The sequence below is a fragment of the Macrotis lagotis genome, chromosome 2 (assembly GCF_037893015.1).
Source record: "Macrotis lagotis isolate mMagLag1 chromosome 2, bilby.v1.9.chrom.fasta, whole genome shotgun sequence".
NCBI lineage: Eukaryota > Metazoa > Chordata > Mammalia > Peramelemorphia > Peramelidae > Macrotis > Macrotis lagotis.
The window spans coordinates 205555872-205574818 of record NC_133659.1 but is presented as its reverse complement, the minus strand read 5'-3'; positions in this window follow the sequence as shown (position 1 = coordinate 205574818).

Genomic DNA, 18947 nt, shown 5'->3' with positions numbered 1-18947 from the left:
CCAACAGGGTCAAGTAGCTTCTGGAGCAATTGGAGCTGGACATGCTGGGAATTCAGACCCCCTAGGTGAGTGGCAATCTCAAAGCCTGACTACTCCCTTTGGCACCATTGTCATTACTGGCCTCAAGTGTCCAAATTCAAGACCAGGGTGGTGAGCCAGACAGCAGATTGACTCTTCTTTTGACATACAACTATGTGTAACGAAAAAACACAAGACTAGGAGAATGAAAACCTGGACTCCACTAAGCAATATGATCATCTAACCATGTTGTTATCTATAAAATACCAGACAAGTCTTGACTGTATTTACATAACTCTTTGGGCCTTGGTTTCTCCATCCTTAAAAAGAAGATAACAACAATATACATACACACATATATTTGTTGAGTAATGTTTTGGCCTTCATTCTCAAAGACCATGACATCAGGGTGGGTGTTGCCAAGACAAACACATGAATTGAATTTGAATGGGGGATGCTGTGCTAAGTCACCAGCCTCAATTTTTTCCTTTGGAGCCATCTGGATCATCTGGTCAGATATGAATGAGGATGAGGAGAGATGGCCTTGGATGCAAGGAAATCAAGATTAAGTGACTTGCCCAAGGTCACACAGCTAGTTAGCATCAAATGTCAGGGACAGCTAGGTGGTGTAGTGGATAAAGCCCTGGCTTTGGAGTTAGGAGTACCTGGGTTCAAATCCTACCTAGCTGTATGGCCTTGGGCAAGCCACTTAACCCCATTTGCCTTGCAAAAATCTAAAAATACAAAAACAAAAACAAACAGATTTGAACTCCTGTCCTCACACACATATGCACATATACATATGTACACCCGCACATATATCTGCTAGGTGGTTCATTGGAAAGGGTTTTACAGTCAAAAAAGCTCATTTTTCTGAGTTCAAAGTTGGTCTTAGACACTACTTGTATGACCATAGAAAAGTCAACCTATATGCCTCAGTTTCTTTATCTGCAAAATGAACTGGAGAAGGAAAGGACAAAACCACTCTAGTATCTCTGCCAAAAAACCCCAGTGGTGTCATGACAAGTCAGACATGACTGAAACAACTAAACAACAACATTATTGTTTAGTACAATACAATCTGTCATTTCTGTCTCCCACAATGTCTCTCATATCTATCCCCTTCTGATCCAATTCAATAAGTTCTTAATGACCTTCTGCCTGGAGTCTCTTCTCACTCTAATTTATCTTTTACCCAGAAACCAAAGTGAATTTCCTAAGGTGTAGGTAAATTGTCCACTCAGTAAACTTCAACAGCACCCTTATTGCTTCCAGGATTATATAAACTCCTTTGGCATTTTAAGCCTGTAGCAATCTGGCTCAAGCCTATTTTTCCAAGCTTACTGTACAATATGTTCCGGTCATACTGGTTTCCTTGCTTTTCCTCACGAGACATTCCATCTTTCCTAAGAGGCAGCTAAGCAGGCACAGTATGGACCTGGACCTGTCCAATACTGGACCTGAAGTCAGGAAGAGATGAGTCCAAATCTGACCTGACTCATTAAGCTAATTTACTGACTGCATGACCCTGAGCTGTCACCTATTCCCTCAATGCCTTATTTTCCACATCTGAAAAACAGGAATAACAAGAGCCCCAGCTACCAAGGTTGCTGTGAGAAAAGAATGAGACAATATGTGTAATGTTCTAGCTAAATGCTAGGTATCATTATAGTTGATTTCTGTACTATTATTATTTTTTTTTTATTTTGTACCTTTTCTTTGCTATCTCCTGGAACTCAGAAAAGGTGCCCTGACTTCCTTCAAGATTTGGTTCTAGTATCATGTTTCTTAGGTAAAAAAAATCCATCCATCTGCTAGTACTGACCCCTCTAAGGTTCTTATATCTGCTCTGTTGTTGCTATTTAAATAGCAAAGAGGACCATGATAACAGGCAGGTGATACCATGAACATTCAAGTGAATTTGGATTTAATTGAGGGAGGACTGGGCAAAGTCACCAGCCTCATTTTCTCCTCCAAAGTCATCTGGATCCAGATATGGATCAGAACTGCTGCAGATGGTCCTGGATGCAGTGGAAGACAGCCGCACATGTTCTGGTTGTCTCTCCCATGGGAGAGAGATGGAAACAGGGCTTGTCATCTCATTGGCTTAGGAGGATGCCAGTAAGGAACTTCCTCTACTGACCGCTGATAGAACTTTGCTCTCACCAGGGTCACATAGCTAGTAAGTAGGTGACTAAGGTACATCTTCCTGCCCTTGAGACCGGATTTCTAAACCCCTGGGTTCCTCACATTGGGTACATTTAATAAATGTTTCTTGAATACGATATATGGGAAAGACAATGTGACAATGCAAAGAGAAACATCTATAACTTAGTGTGTGTGAAATCATGGAGAGGTCACTTAACTGCTCTAGAGCTCAGTTTCCAAAATTGTAAAATGTGAGAGTAGAACTAGATGAGATCCATAAGGTCCTTTCCAGTTCTCTGTCCTGTGATCCTATGAATCCAGGCACTGGCATTTATTCTTTACTGAGAATGATGACTAGGATTATATAGCAGTGCTGATGTGGAGGTGGGGCATGAGGGGTCAGGAAATGGAGCAATCAGAGGCTATCCAGAAGGAGAGAATAGTTTTCTCGGTCACCAAAAAGAGGGGGGAAATGAGCTATAAGCCAGAAATCAGAAAGGTTGGAATCAGATCTTGGAGAACCTCAGATATCAGATTGAGGAATTTTTACTTAATTCACACTGAGAAGCCAGGAAAGGTTTTTGAGCCTAATGAGACGAAGAGGTCAACAAGTATGGCATCATACAAATTACCCTTTTAGGAAAAATAACCTGGTAGTGGCATATAAACTGGATTAGAAGGAAGACAAGTATGAGAGGCAATAGGACCTAAACTAAGGTAGTCCTTATTGGAAAGGAGAGAAAGGTTGAGGGATATGAAATATTTCATGATTAGAATAAATAATACTTGACAATTGACAGGATATGAAGCATAAGAGAAGACAGAACAGTTAGTTTTATTTTAATGTATATGTAGCTTATCTCTTCAATTATACTGTAAAGCTCTGGAAGGCAAGAGTTGTTATGTATTTCTTTCTTCCTTATATTACAATAATAACTCACAAATATATGAAGCTTTAAGATTTACAAAGCACTTTCCACACAATCAACCTGTAAAGGAGTTAGAACTATAATGATGATAAGAGCTATAATTTTTAGAGCATTTTAAGTTTTTTAGAGAAGTGCTCTACAATTTATCTCATTTTATGCTCACAACAGCCCTCTGAGGTAAGATGCTATTTTTATCTCCATTTTACAGATAAGCTAATTGACTTTCCCATGGTCACATAACTAATAAGTCTCAGATCATGAATCTGAGTCTGTGCTGAATCCATATTCTCTTTTTTTGTTTGTTTTTTATTTGCAAGGCAATGGGGTTAAGTGACCTGCTCAAAGTCACACAATTAGGTAATTATTTAAGTGTCTGAGTTGGGATTTGAACTTAGGTCCTCCTGACTCCAAGGCTGGTACTCTACCCACTGTGCCACCTAGCTGCTCCAAGTCCATATTCTCTATACCATATAGCAAAATCACCACATCACAGTTATTCAATAATCAGTGCTTGGTTAGAGAGAAATAAATAGAGTGAGTGCCAAAAGCTTTTGGAGAGATTTACATGAACTGATGCTGAATGAAGTGAGCAGGAACCAGGTGAACATTGTATACATTAACAGAAACATAATATGAAAGACTTCAGTCTTCTCAGCAGTACAATAATCAGACAATTCTTTTTTTTTCAGGTTTTTGCAAGGCACTGGGGTTAAGTGGCTTGCCCAAGACCACATAGCTAGGCAATTATTAAGTGTCTGAGGCCAGATTTGAACTCAGGTACTCTCGACTCCAGAGCCGGTGCTCTATTCATTGTGCCACCTAGCCGCCCTGATCAAAGACAATTCTAAAAGACTTGTGATGAAAAATATTATCCACAACCAGTGAAAGAACTTATGGTATATGAATACAGACTGTACTATTTTCAATTTTTAAAATTTGTTTATGTTTTTCTCCTTTCATTTTTTCTTTTGTTCTGATTCTTCTTTCACAACATGACTAATATTGAAATATGTTTAACACACTTATTCATCTTATTATTCATCTATAACTTTCTCAGATTATTTGCTGTCAGTGGGAGAGGAGAGGGAAAAATGTGGAACTCAAAACCTTGCAAAAAAATGAATGTTGAAACTATCTTTGCTTGTAGTTGTAGTTTTAAAAAATTTAAAAATAAAGTATAAAAAAAAAGTGTGCCAGGCTTTTTTTATAAAAGGGAGGAGGCTGAGAGCTATACAGTAGAACCAACAGATGATTTGGAATCAGAAGAATTAGATATAAATCCCAGATTTATTATTATCCTTATGACCTTAGGAAAAGTCAGGACTTTAGGGGGAAAATAAGCTTTCTAGGTTTCATTTCGTCATGTGCAAAATGAGGTAGCTTAGACTGGGCAAGGACAGCTAGGTGATATTGTGTATAGAGTGCCAGGCCTGGAGTCTGGAAGACTCATCTTCATGAATTCAAATCTTTTCTTGGACTCTTATTAGCTGTGTAATCCTGAGCAAGTCACTTAACCCTATTTGCCTCAGTTTCCTCATCTGTAAAATGAGCTAAAAAAAGGAAATGGCAAACCTCTCTAGTATCTTTGCCAAGAAAACCCAAATGGAGTCATGAAGAGTCAGACACCACTGAAATGATTGAGCAAAATCAAAAGACTATGCAGGGCGGCTAGGTGGCACAGTGGATAAAGCACCAGTCCTGGAGTCAGGAGTACCTGGGTTCAAGCCTGGTCTCAGACACTTAATAATGACCTAGCTGTGTGGCCTTGGGCAAGCAGTTTAACCCCATTTACCTTGCAAAAACCTAAAAAACAAACAAACAAACAAAAAAGACTATGCAAAGTCCCTCCCAGGCTCCAAATTCTGTGATTCTATAAGTATTCCCTATTTTAGATTACTCTGGATCAGAACTAACTGAACTGGATGTTATTGAGTCAAGGATTGCTTAAATGGTGTTTGGGGAAAAGGAGAAGCAATGTGAGTGTGAGATGGAGATAAGCAGAACTATAACAAAGCTTCACCTATAGGCAGACAAACTTGAGTGATTAGGTGCAGGTCTAGGTCTCTGGCTTTCTTACTGGTGTCCTCAATTCCTTGGGTACAGAGATTAAAAGAAGTAGTTGCTGCACTGATAATAATTATATCAAATTTCTAAAGTGCTTTTTGGTGCCAATGTGTGGGTGTTTGCATATATATATATATATATATATATATATATATATATATATATATATATATATATATATGTTGTTGTCTAGTTATTCTCAGTTGTGTCTGACCCTATCCACTTCACCACCTAGAGAAGTTCAAAAGAAGTCTGGGTTTAGAAGGAAAGATAATCATTCTGCTTTAGACATATTGAGTTTGAGATGTCTATGGAAAACCAGTAAAATATGTCTAATAGGTAGCTAATGATGAAATCTTGGAGTTCAGGAGTCTAGTTTGATATGTAGATTTAAGAATCATCTGCATGGAGATATTAACTCTTGAGAGCTGTTAAAATCATCATGTGAAACATGACAAATGAAAATATGTTTAATATGTATGTTCATGTATAATCTATATCAAATCACTTGTTGTATTGGGCAGCAAGGAGGTAAGGGAACTCAAAATCTTACCAAAAAAAAATGTTGAAGACTATCATTACATGTAATTGAAAAAAAATGCACAAAAGTGGGGGGGAGGGGAAGATCATCATATGAGAAAGTTTGGAGGGAAAGGAGAAGAGGAGCCAGGACAGAGACTTGGGGAGTACCCACAGTTAAGAGAGTGCGACATGGCTGATGATCCAGCAAAGGAGTCTGAAAAAGAATGATCAGACTGGTAGGAGAAGCAAGAGAATATTGACACTAAAATCCAGGAAAGAGAGAACATTTAAGGGAGAAATTGGTTCACAGTGGCAAATCCTGAGAGATTGAATTGGATGAGGATTGAGAAAAAGTCACTCAATTTAGAAATTGAGATCACTGGTAATTTTATAAAGAGTAATAAGTTTAATTTTACCCGAAGGATGAGGTCAGAAGCTAGGCATTGGAGTGTTTAAAGGGGATGGGAGGAAAGGGAATAAAATTTAAAAATGTAAATGGTCTTTTCGAAAAATTTAGCTGGAAGGGGCGGCTAGGTGGCGTAGTGGATAAAGCACCGGCCTTGGAGTCAGGAGTACCTGGTTTCAAATCCAGTCTCAGACACTTAATAATTACCTAGCTGTGTGGCCTTGGGCAAGCCACTTAATCCCGTTTGCCTTGCAAAAACCTAAAAAAAAAAAATTTAGCTGGGAATGGGAGAAGAGAGATATAGAATTATAGAGAGATGGTGGGATCAAAGGAGGGTTATTGTTTTAAGAATGGTTCAGATAGAAGTGATCTTGGGGCAGAGCCAAGATGGTGACAGGAGAGGATCCTCTCTTAGGTTCTCTCTCTCTCTCTCTCTCTCTCGCTCTGATATTTCCAAATTTATAAAATAAGGACTCTAACTGAATTTTTGAGAGACAGAACCCACAGAGAGATCCAGTGAAGCAATTCTCCAGCCCAAGGTAAGCTGGAAAAGAGCAAAAAGGCTCGGTTTCACTGGGTTAGAGAGGCAGTCCACCAGAATGAAGGAACTTCAGCCTCCTGGAGGCAGCCCCAGGGCACTGGGAGCTGTGGCTCATGGCAGTGGGGCAGTTTCCTGACTTACACCCCAGGAAGCACCAGGCACAACTTGGGCAATCAGCAGGGGACCCTCTGCCAGAGCAAATGCCTAAAGCCCAGCCTTCAGGGGACTCAGCAAGCAGCGGGCCACAGCAGCCCACAGCAGCCCAGATCCAGGAAGCAGGCAGAGTTGGTAAGCAGGAGCCCCCAGGCATGAGTGCTGAGCCTAGGTAGGGTAGTGGAGAGAGACTGCAGAGGTCGGTCCTCTGTCCCTGGAACAGTACTCTGGGGCTCTGACCACATTCAGATCTTAATCACAGTCTAGGCACCCCCAGAGAACAGCAGGGCCTCCCCTCCACCTCAGCGGTGAGGCGTGCGCTTGTGTTCATTCACAGACCAAGAGGGAAGACAGAGCTTCACACACTGAGATCCTTGGGGGGGAGGGTCCCATTAATACTCAAAAGCTCAGGAAGCAACCCAAAACCAGGCACAGGCTAGAGAAATGAGTAAGCAGAGGAATAAAAGGAACACCATTGAGAAATACTTAGTCTATGATCCCAAGAAGGATCAAAATATTCAATCTGAAGATGAGGAAGTACAAGCTCCTGTATCTAAAGACTCCAAGAAAAACAGAAATTGGGCTCAGGCTATGACAGAGCTCAAAAAAAAGGCTTTGAAAATCAAGTGAAGGAGATAGAAGAAAAATTGGGAAAAGAAATGAGAGATGCAGGAAAAACATGAAAAAGAAGTCAGCAGCTTAGTCAAGGAGGTCCAAAAAAATGAAGAAAATAACATGTTAAAAACCAGCATAGGTCAAATGGATAAAACAGTTCAAAAAGTTATTGAGGAGAAGAATGATTTAAAAAGCAGAATTGGCCAGATGGGAAAAGAGATAAGAAAGCTCTCTGAGGAAAATAAATCCTTCAAATGTAGAATGGAACTGAGGGAAGCTGCTGATTTTATGAGAAATCAAGACACAATACTTCAAAACCAAAAGAATGAAAACTTAGAAGAAAATGTGAAACATATCATTTTAAAAACAACTGATGTGGAAAACAGATTCAGGAAAGATAATTTTAAAATTATTGGAATACCTGAAAGTCATGATCAGGAAAAGAACCTTGACATCATTTTCAAAGAATTAGTACAGGAAAATTGCCCTGATATCCTCGAAGCAGAGGCTAAAATAGAAATGGAGAGAATCCACCGATCTCCCCAAGAAAGAGATCCAAAAAAAAAAACACCACCCAGGAATATTATAGCCAAGTCCCAGAACTCCTAAGTCAAAGAGAAAATATTAAAAGCAGCCAGAAGGACACAATTCAAATATTGTGGAGCTGCAGTCAGGTTCACACAGGACTTAGCAGCAACTACATTAAAAGCTCGCAGGGCTTGGAATATAATATTCCAGAAGGCAAAAGGGCTTGGAATGCAAAGGAGAATCAACTACCCAGCAAAAATGAATGTCCTCTTCCAGGGAAAAAGATGGACTTTCAATGAACCAGGGGAATTTCAAATGTTCCTGTTGGAATGGCCAGAGCTGGACAGAAGGTTTGATCTTCAAACAGGACTCAGGTGCAGCATAAAGAGTGGAGGAGAAGGGTAAAATATGAGGGATTTAATGATGATGAACTACATGTATTCCTGCATAGAAAAATGATACTGATAATACTCATATGAACCTTCTCATTTAATAGAGCAGGTAGAAGGAGCTTTTATAGATGAAGCACAGGAGAGAGCTGAATTTGAAGATATAATTTAGTGTAAAAATGGAGTCAATGGCTAAAAGGGAAATGTAATGGGAAAAAAGAAAAAGGAGAGGAGGAATAGGCTAAGATGTTTCATATAATAAGATTTTTTTATTACAATGAGCTATTGCAATGATATGGAAAGGGGAAGGCAATGGGGAATGAGGGAACCTTCATTCTCATCAGAGGTGGCTAGGAGCAGAAACAGCATATATACTCAATGGGGTATAGACATCTAGAGTAAGAAGGATTGGAGGCATCTAGGTGGCATAGTGGATAAAGCACCAGCCTTGGAGTCAGGAGTACCTGGGTTCAAATCTGGTCTCAAACACTTAATAATTACCTAGCTGTGTGGCCTTGGGCAAGCCACTTAACCCCATTTGCCTGGCAAAAACCTTAAAAAAAAGGATTAAAAGGGTACAGGAGGAAGGGGGGGGGGATGTGAGTGATAGAGGAGAAGATGGACCATGGGGGGAAAGTGGTCAGATATAACACATTTTAATTTTTACTTCTTGCAAGGCGCTGGAATTAGATGGCTTGTCTGGCCATAGGGCTGTGTGGATGCTGGCCCTAAGGGGTGGTATGTGGGCTTGGGGTCTATTGGCCCCAGGGTCAGGGATCTGTCTGCTGTGCCACTCAGCTACCCTGCAGCACATTTAAGAAGTGGGACAGAGTGAAAGGAGAGAGAAAATATAGTATATGTAGTGGGGAAGTATGAATGGAGGGAGTTGCGATCAGCAATGGCAATGGTGGAAAAATATGGGAGTAGCTTTTGTGATGTGATATCATAAAGAATATGATCCAGCTGCAACAGAGCTGGAGTTGTTGGATCACAGACTAAAGCACATTTATTATTATTATTATTATTATCATTATTATTATTATTATTATTATTTGGGGGGGTTGCAGGGCAAATAGGGCTGGGTGGCTTGGCTGGATGGCTTGCCTGGGGCCACACAGCTGGGTGATTGTTGGGTGTCTGAGGCCGGATTTGGACCCGGGTGTTCCTGGCTCCAGGGCTGGTGCTCTGTCCACTGAGACACCTGGCTGCCCCTACTATTATTATTATTTTACTTTGGGTATTTTTTTGGGGGGGGGGGTTTGCAGGGCAATGGGGTTGGAGTGGCTTGCCCAGGATCACACAGCTGGGTGATTGTTGGGTGTCTGGGGCTGGATTTGGGCCCAGGTGCTCCTGGCTCCAGGGCCAGTGCTCCTTCCACTGAGCCACCTGACTGCACCTATTATTATTTTTTTAATTTTAACTTTAATTTTTTTCTCTTTCCTTTCCTTTATCACTCATGCATGTCTATATTTTTTGGGGGATGGGGTATTACATTTACTCTTAAACAAGAATATTTTAGTAATGTATTTAAAAAACATCATTTGTACAAAAATAAGAATAAATAAATAAATGAAATTTAAAAAAGAATGGTTGAGATAGACTGAAGAGTAGAAGCAGATAAATCAATGTGGGGTAACATGTTGGGAAAGATAGGAAGGAATATAGACAGGATCAACACATAGAGGTGTTAGTCTTGAAAAGAAAAAAAGGATACCTCTTCAAGTGAAAAGGTGAAGGAAGTTGATGGGTTCAGCTTCAGAGGGATGTGAGATGAGAAGTGAAGGGAATTTTAAAGGGAATTATCTCTAATTTTTATTTTTAGAGAAGTAGAAGGTAAGGTCCTCTGATGAGATGATGAGGGGAGGGGTGATCAGGAAGTCTTGAGATTTGAAGAACAGATTTAGAAGAGCCACTGTAGTGAGTGGGGCAGAGAACCAATGGTGGGGAAGAGAAAGATTGCCTTTCAACAGTAAGAGGCTAGTTGAGATTAGATAACATAAATTTGTACTGGATTCAATCAGTCGAGTTTCATGACTTCTAATTCCATTCAGCAGCATGTGAATAGGAACATAGGAGGTGAAGGATATAAGTAATCTAAGGTTGAAATTTCAAAAATGTGAGTGGCAGTAGGGAAGGATTCAATAAGACAGTATGCCAGAGTCAAAGTGACAGCCTAGGGAGATGCAATAATCAAAGTGATGGCAAAAAAAAAAGATTTAGTAGTAAAATATAAGGAGAGATGAAATGATAATATTATTAAGGGATAAAGGAATTTCAGAATTCTTGAAGATGAAAGTGGGACATTTGTAGGTGATGGCAAGATCAAGAATATGACGAGAGTATAGCTAGAGTAGAGTGGAGTGCTAAGTAATGGAAATTGAATAGACTGAAAAAACTGAGGATTTAGTCTATTTGAGAATCATTACGTATGTTGAAATCTCCTATTCTAAGACTAGGAGTTGAGAGGAGATGGAGACTAGACAGACACTGAACTCAGAGAAAGATCGAGTCCTGGACATGAGTAAATAATAACTATCAGGATGATCTGAATTGGGTAAAGAATTGGATAAATAAAAATATGATGAGTGGTGGTAGTAAAAGGAGAATCTAGAAGTGGCAATGGGGAGCAAATAATACTCTGGTCTTCTCAACCAAGAATAATGTATTGGGATTATGAGAGGATAGACAGGAATACAATGTTGGGGAGGGAGAAGAGTTCCAAGTCTCAATGAGTTTCAGAAAGTGGAAAAAAATAGAGATGCAAAATAAAAGGAACTTTGTTCATTATCAAGTGGTAGAAGCACTAGAGAACTGGGATGGGATAGTAAATGGTAAGTAGGATTCCAGTGTATGGATATGAAGGAATATTATTTCCCTTTACCTACTCTACCATTCTACCCAGGAATGATCACCCCATTAAGCATTCCATTTCTATTCCAAGACCTCTGAAATTATAATAGTAGTGTCAGATATTATATTCTTGGGTTCAAAGATCACTGCAGATGCCAATTGCAGTCATAAAATTAAGATACTTCCTCCTTGGAAGAAAATCTATAGTCAATCTGGACAGCAACTAAAAAGCAGAGACATCATTTTGATAACAAAGGTCCATATAATCAAAACTGATTTTTTTTCAGTAGCAATGTATGACTGTGAGTTGGACTATAAGGAAAACTGAGGGTGCAGAATTGATGCTTTAGAATTATAGTGCTGGAGAAGATTTCTTAGAATCCCTTGAATGGAAAGGAGATCAAATCAGTCAATACTTAAAAAAAGTTAATTCAGAATATTCATTGAAAGGTCAAATACTGAAGCTGAAGCTTAAGTACTTTGGCCACATAATGAGAAAACAGGACTCATTGTTAAAGACCCTCACGAAGACAAAAGAAGAATTGAGAGAGAAGTGGATGAGATGGATAGATAATATGAAACCACAGACATGAACTTGGACAGCTTTTAAGAGACAGTGGAAGATAGAAGGGTCTGACATGCTATGATCTATGGGGTCACAAAGATTTGGACACAGCAAAACAACAAAATCTTTTATCAATCTTTCTTTTCTGATGCCTTGCTCTTAAAACTACTTTTTGTCCTCACTGTGACCAACAATCCCTGCACCCTCAGCCTTTCCAAGGTCATTAGCCCTGCTTTGACTATACTTTCAGGTGCTCTCAAATCCTTTAGAAACTTTGTGCAGGAATTAGGGGAATGTAATATTCTTTGATAGTCTTGCATTCAGCATCCAGTGGGATGAGGAATGAAAGGAACATATGCCCTACTGGGGAATAAGTCTAGGTAAAGGATGTCAGAGATAGGAGATTAAGGTAGCCTGGCAATCTTGATTATAGAAATTGGCTCTGTAGTGTTAAAGTGAGCCTATTGTGTCCTAGAATTTTCTTGAAGGAAGCCGGGAACAGGAGGCAAGAGGTTGCCAACAGGTAACATTCTAGCCTGTATCTTATTTATTTGGACACATCTTATCCCTTTAACAGATTACAAGCTGCTAGAGGGCAGGGCCATTCTCCCCAACCCCCGCCCCCCAATCTTTGTCTCTATTACAATCCCTCTGTACTTAGTAACTACTTTATACAAAAAAATTGTTGACTTGAGCACACAAGTGCTCCAGAGGATGTCATACACTGTTTGTTCTAAACAGGGAAAGGGCAGCAATAACATGAGCTCTAAAATGCTTTTCTCAGTGCCTTGGAATCCTATGGAACTGCCTGGCCAATTTGGCGGAGGTCACCCAAACCTAAGCCTCAGGCTGGGCCACCTGGGGCAAAGCCCAGTTCTCTTCATCCACAATGGTTTAGTTTCTTGTCTCGGGCTTGCCAGTGCCTGGGATAAGTTAGTGTATTGTAACTCTGGGCAGGGTGGGGGGAAGGGATGAAGTGGACAGCCTCTGCCAAAGGTTCCAGCTCTGCTCATCAGGTGACATTCCTTGCAAGTCTGCCCAGCACCCTCCTCTGGGGTACATTTCCAAAGGCATCCATGGGTTGCTGGTTGCACTGAATGTATGTTTAACTGGAGCCGCCCCTGGCACCTGGCTTCCTGGTTCTTAAGGAGCCAAGGCCCACCCTAGTAGCTGAACTCTTGTAAACACCCAGGAGGTAGGTGCCCATTGTTGGCCGGGTGCCTGGTTCCTCCTTTCAAGGAGTCTTGCTGGCCCCTAGAGTTATGTGATGCCTGAGGACAAGGACATTTATTTATCTAGGGCACTGTACCCTAGATTGTAACAGGTCAATGCTGATATAGCAAGTGACTGGGAGCCAGAAGAGGTCAAATGCAAAAGCTGTTTACCAGACTAGCTCTTAGTTCCAATTTGGTGCAAAGATCCAAGTTATCCATCAAGGTATCTGGGAACCCGAGGTTTAGTTAATTCGGTTCAACAGTAAAAGTCAGCATCTGGGCCAGGGCTGCAGTCACAGGAGTGCCTGAACCCTAGCGGAGAAGAATTTCTTCCCTTGACAGAGGAACAGGTTGAAGTAAGATAATAAGGTCCCTTCTGAATGGAAATTTATAAACCTTTGCAAAGAGTCAGTGACACAACAAAGACTGTAACTTAGGATTCCTGCCTCTCAACTAAATATGAATATCACCTTTTTTTCAGGTGGAATCTAACCTCCAGGGCACCTAATAGTCAGCAGAAGGGAGGTTGGGTTTCTAATTTCTAAAGTCCTAGAATCCTAGAAGGTTAGAAATAGCAAAGGTCCTTAGGAATCATCATCATCATCATCATGGGGGGAAAGAGAAAAAGCATTTTTATAGTATCTATTATGTACCAGGCTCTTTGCTAAGCACTTAAAAAAATTATTACTTCATTTGATCCTCACATCAATCCTTCCAGATAGGTTATATGTATTAGGTTTTTGCAAGGCAAATAGGGTTAAGCGGCCACACAGCTAGGTAATTATTAAGTGTCTGAGGCTGGATTTGAACTCAGATACTCCTGACTCCAGGGCCGGTGCTCTATCCACTGCGCCACCTAGCTGCCTCTTCCTCATTTATAATTGAGGAAACTAAGGCAAACTTTCTCAGGGTCACACAACTAGTACTATGCGAAGCCACATTTGAACACAGGTCTTCTTGAATCTAGGTCCAGTGCTCTATCCACTGAAGGACCAGCTAAGCTTTGGGCATCTCTTTCATTTTATAAAGGAAAGCAAGGTCCAAGGAAAAGAGAAGAGACAGACTTGCCCAAGGTAACAGTGAATTACTAAGGCTTCGTGGTTTGAGTGGAGATTGTTAAATTTGGAAGCCACAACCCTGTTCAGGTTTGTGAAGGCAGAAGCCTGATTCTGCCACTTACTAGCTGGGTAACCACTTGGGTAAATCATTTCCTATTGAACCTTCAGTGTCCTGGGGTAAGAGTTGGAGGGCCACTGCTTGATCAACCCAATACTAGACACAGAGAAAAGATGCAAAACAAAAGGATTCCTACTTGCAATGAAGAATTCCTTTGGACAGTGAATTAGCAAACAAATCACCCCAGGAGTTGGTTCAAGAATTAGGCAAGCTTAGGGTGGCTAAGTGGCACATTGGCTAGAGCATAAGCCCTGGAGTCTGGAATACCTGAGTTCAAATAAAGCCTCAGACACTTAATAATTACTTAGCTGTGTGGCCTTGAGCAAGCCACTTAACCCCATTTGCCTTGCAAAAACTAAAAGAAAAAAAGAATTAAACAAGCTTAAGAATGAACAATTTATTACAGGCTAGTTAAGGAGAATTAGAGATTTTGGGAATATATCCCTAACCTATAAGGCAAATCAATGAAAATAAAAATGTCTTTTATGAAATTTTCCTTGACTCCACTGGCAAATACTATCCTGAGCTAGAGAAAACATAAATCTTACTCATTGTGGCATTTTTCATACTTCTTATATTTTCTGACCTTGGGCAAATCACAAAACCTCTGATTGCCTGACAAAAGGATCCATTAAATCCCTCCAAAATCTTTACCAAGGTGACTCTATGGACAACAACAATATGCTTCCTAACATTAGATTCCCAATTCTGATTGAGTCAGGGACTGAAAGGGTATATGGAGCAGAGAACATGTGGGAACTTGGAGACTTCAAGGTTACTTGAACTCTTCTAGTTGTCCTAGAAGAGAATCCTGTTTCAGAAATGATGGAGTGGAAAATGGAATTAGGAAAAAAGGGGAAGAAGTAGTTATTAGCAGCATCTGCCATCCCTTTCTGTGGTTCAGTTCACAAGAAACTTCTGAGGGATGACTGATGCCTTCAATTCAATAAATTCTGATTAAGAACTACTGACACTAAGGCATTCTGGACATTGGGCTTATAAAGAAAAGAAACAGTCCTTGTTCTCCAGAAGCTTAAATTCCACTTTCTATCCTCCCAAATTCCAGAGCCTGACAGGTTCAGCTCTTGAAAATAACAGCTCAATGAATACTTATTAAGCACCCAAGGAAAACTAGTCATTGTATTAGAGAAATAAAGACAAAAAAAGCAATTTCCCAGAAGGTGACTAGATTCTGATGGACTGATATAACCAGTATTTAAGTAGGAAAGGAGCTGTACCTGTGACTTCATTGGTATAGGGAACTCCAGAGTTATTTCCAGTTGGTTCCTTCTTTGCAATTTCTCCTTCAGACAGTAGCTGCCCTTGAGCATGATTTATCCAGCTAGTCTATGTTAGAAGCAGGACTTAAATGAGTCTTCCTGGCTCCAGTACCAGCTCTCTATACAATAATCCACACTACCTCTGCTTACTCAAGAAAATAACTAGGGCAGCTCCGAGGTGCTGTGTATAGAGCTCCACCCCTGAAATTGAGGACCTAAGTTTAAATCCAGCTTCTGACAGTAACTAGTTGTGGGTCCCTGGCCATGTCACTTAACTAGATGTGTCCATAACAAAAAAAAAATGAAGAAAAAAGAAAATAGCTAAGTAATCTCAAGAGGGAGAAATCAGAAAGTCTCATATAGGTTGGTAGTAGTACCTAAACTGGACTCAGTCTAAAGAATGTGAGAAGGGGTAGCTAGGTGGCGCAGTGGATAGAGCACTGGCCCTGGAGTCAGGAGTACCTGCATTCAAATGTGGCCTCAGAGACTGAGTAATTACCTAGCTGTGTGGTCTTGGGCAAGCCACTTAACCCCATTTGCCTTGCCAAAACCTAAAACAAAACAAAACAAAGAATGTGACAGATTCTTTTTTATTTTATTGCCAATCAGGGTTAAGTGACTTACACTGTATCACACAGCTAGCAAACTGTCAGAGGTGGATTTGAACTCTGTCCTTTTCTAACTTCAGGTATAGTACTCTATGTATTGGGCCACCTAGTTGTCTCATTTGAAGAGCTCTATATTCTAGAATTAAGGAAGGCCAAAGTATAGAGCAAATTCTTCCTCTTTCTTGAATAAGATATCAGGTCTATCCACAGGAAAAAAGAAACTGGTACCCAACTAAATAGCTTACAAATAAATGGGCAAAGGTCAGCTAAGCTACTAACTCATTTCTGGGTGACCTGAAGCCATTTATTCATACATGTCCTAACTTCTACCTCTCTCTTTTCCCTATGCCCCATATCTATATTCATATAACTTCCTTAGATGGTTTTTCACATATACTATTGAAAGACTCCCTTTGTCAATGGACAAACCCAAGCTGGCAGGGTCATTCTAACATTATTCATCCTAGTTAATGAATAATAAGAGGGCACTGTAGTGGAAAGGGTTTTCAGAATCAGGAAATCTAGGCCTAAGTGCCACTGTTGTCCCTTACTTCTTTTTTTTTTTTTTAGGTTTTGGCAAGGCAAATGTGGTTAAGTGGCTTGCCCAAGGCCACGCAGCTAGGTAATTATTAAGTGTCTGAGACCGAATTTGAACCCAGGTTCTCCTGACTCCAGGGCCAGAGCTTTATCCACTGTGCCACCTAGCTGCCCCTCCCTTACTTCTTAATAGTGCAATTTACTTTTGGACTCCATTTTCTCATCTATAAAAAGGAAAGGTTGGACTAAATAATTTTCAAAGCTCTTTTTGGCTCTAAATCCTATGAACAGAGAACACAATTTATTTTTTCCTTCAAATTTATTTTTCAATATATATGTTATTGATCTTTTTGTTTTAACATCACCTAAATTTCTCCCAGCATTCTTCCCTCTCCTTTCTCAAAGAACCAATCCCATATAACAAAGATTGTTGGGGGGGGGAAGCAGAGGAAAAAAAATCAGCAAAATCCAATTAATACATCAAAAACTCTAAAAATATATGCAGTTTCCCATACCACTTCTCCCACCCACCTCTGCAAAGTAATGGGGGAAAGGTTTGTCTTCTCATCTCCTTAGAGTCATGTTTGTTCTTGTAATTTTGCAATCATCATTTTCAATTGTTTTGTGGTGGTTCTTTCCATTTACCTTACTGCAGTCATTGTGCATACTGTTTTCTTGACTCCCCTTACTTCACATTTCACTGTTTCAGAGTACTTGTAAATGCTTCCACCATGTTTTTCAACATTCACATTCTTTGTTTCCTCAAAGTACAATAATATTCCATTACATTGCTACAGCAATTTGTTTAGCTACCACCTCTATCCCCCTGCCATGTATCTCTACTTTGTTTCCAATTCTTGGCTATCAAAAAAAGTGCTGCAAAAATGTTTTGGTGCATATTGTGACTTTCTTCTTCTCCATGACCTCCATTAAATGTAAGAAAGACCCTCTTAGTAGAGCCTGAGTCAAAGGGTATGAACATTTTACTCATTTTATTTGAATACTTTCCAATTGCCTTCCAAAAAGATTTATTGATTCACAGCTCCTCCAAGGATGCCCTATTGGGCCTATCTTCCCACAACCCATCCAACAACTATTTCATCTATTGACATCTTTGGCCAATTTGCTGAATTTGAGGTGAAATCTCTGGGTTGTTTAGAATGGGCAATTTTGAAAGCAACTACTAGTTCATCCAATTGTATGTATGTTTGGTCTGCTTTCGCATACATGCTCCGGAGGGTGGGTAGAAAGGTATGTGAACAAATGCATACATATATAGAGGACCCCAAGTTTGGGAATGAGAAAGACTGAAGCACGCTTTGCAAAAGAAATTTTTTTCCCCAAGAGGTTACAAAAAATTTCCAACCGATTCAGCCCCCACCGTGATCCCTAAACTTTTTTCCATCTTTGTCTTAGTATTCAATTTGGGGGCAAAGTAGGGTTTGGGGAAGCTGGGCCCCTCACGGCCCAGCGCTGGCCGCTAAGCAAACACTCTCTCTCCAGGAGACAGTAAAGCAGCTCTTACGTGGTGTGCTGAGAAGAGGCCGGCCTGAGGTTTATCTCTCTGGCAACCCGGGGTGATTCATTTGAGTTTTTGACTCCTGGTTGTCATAGATAGGGGCAAGCAAACAAACAAGCTGCCACACTATCCCCTTACCCCTCTCCTTCCCGGTCCCCTCCTCCTCCTCCCCCTAGGCTCGTTTCCCTCCCACTCTGCCCCCCCACCGCCCTCGACCAGCTGCTTTCTCTCCTCCCCCTCCCCATGCCTGCGGTCAGAGTTGAGCAAACACGCCCCACCAGCCCGTTGGCTCCGAGCGCGCTTAGCTGGCGATTCCCGGGGCAACCAGGAGCCTGGAGAGCTAGTGCCCCGGGGACCTCTCTTCCCTCGCAGCTGCCCCTTCCCCCGCTCCGGGTCGCAACACCGTCTCCCTTCTCAGCACCAGTTGGGCTCCTCTGAGTCGTCCTTGTCTTATTAGCAAGGTCTCCTTGCGCCCACCCTGGCTGCGTGTCGTACACCGTTCCCGGGCCGGGCCCCAAAGCTCCGGTGGGGAAGGCAGCCGGAAAAATCTCCCCTTGTTTACATGTCCGAGGTGCCATGGGAGGCTGGTTCCTGATTTCGTTTCCCTTTTCCTCTAATTTTCTACGGTTCCTGGAGAGTGTGTGAAAGGTCTTGTAAACGCTCTCCAAGTCCCCTCAACCCCTAAAATGCCTGGAAGGATCAGAACCAAAAAATTGAGCTCAAAGGGGATAGGGGAAGAGTACGTGTAAGGCGTCCAAGAAAGTCCCAGAAACATTTGGAGGGCCCCTTTAGATGAATCTCTAACCCCCTGCCCCCCAAAAAGACATCAGGGCAAGGCCACACAGATAAGGACAGGGCAGGATAGATATCTGGTCCATTTACAGG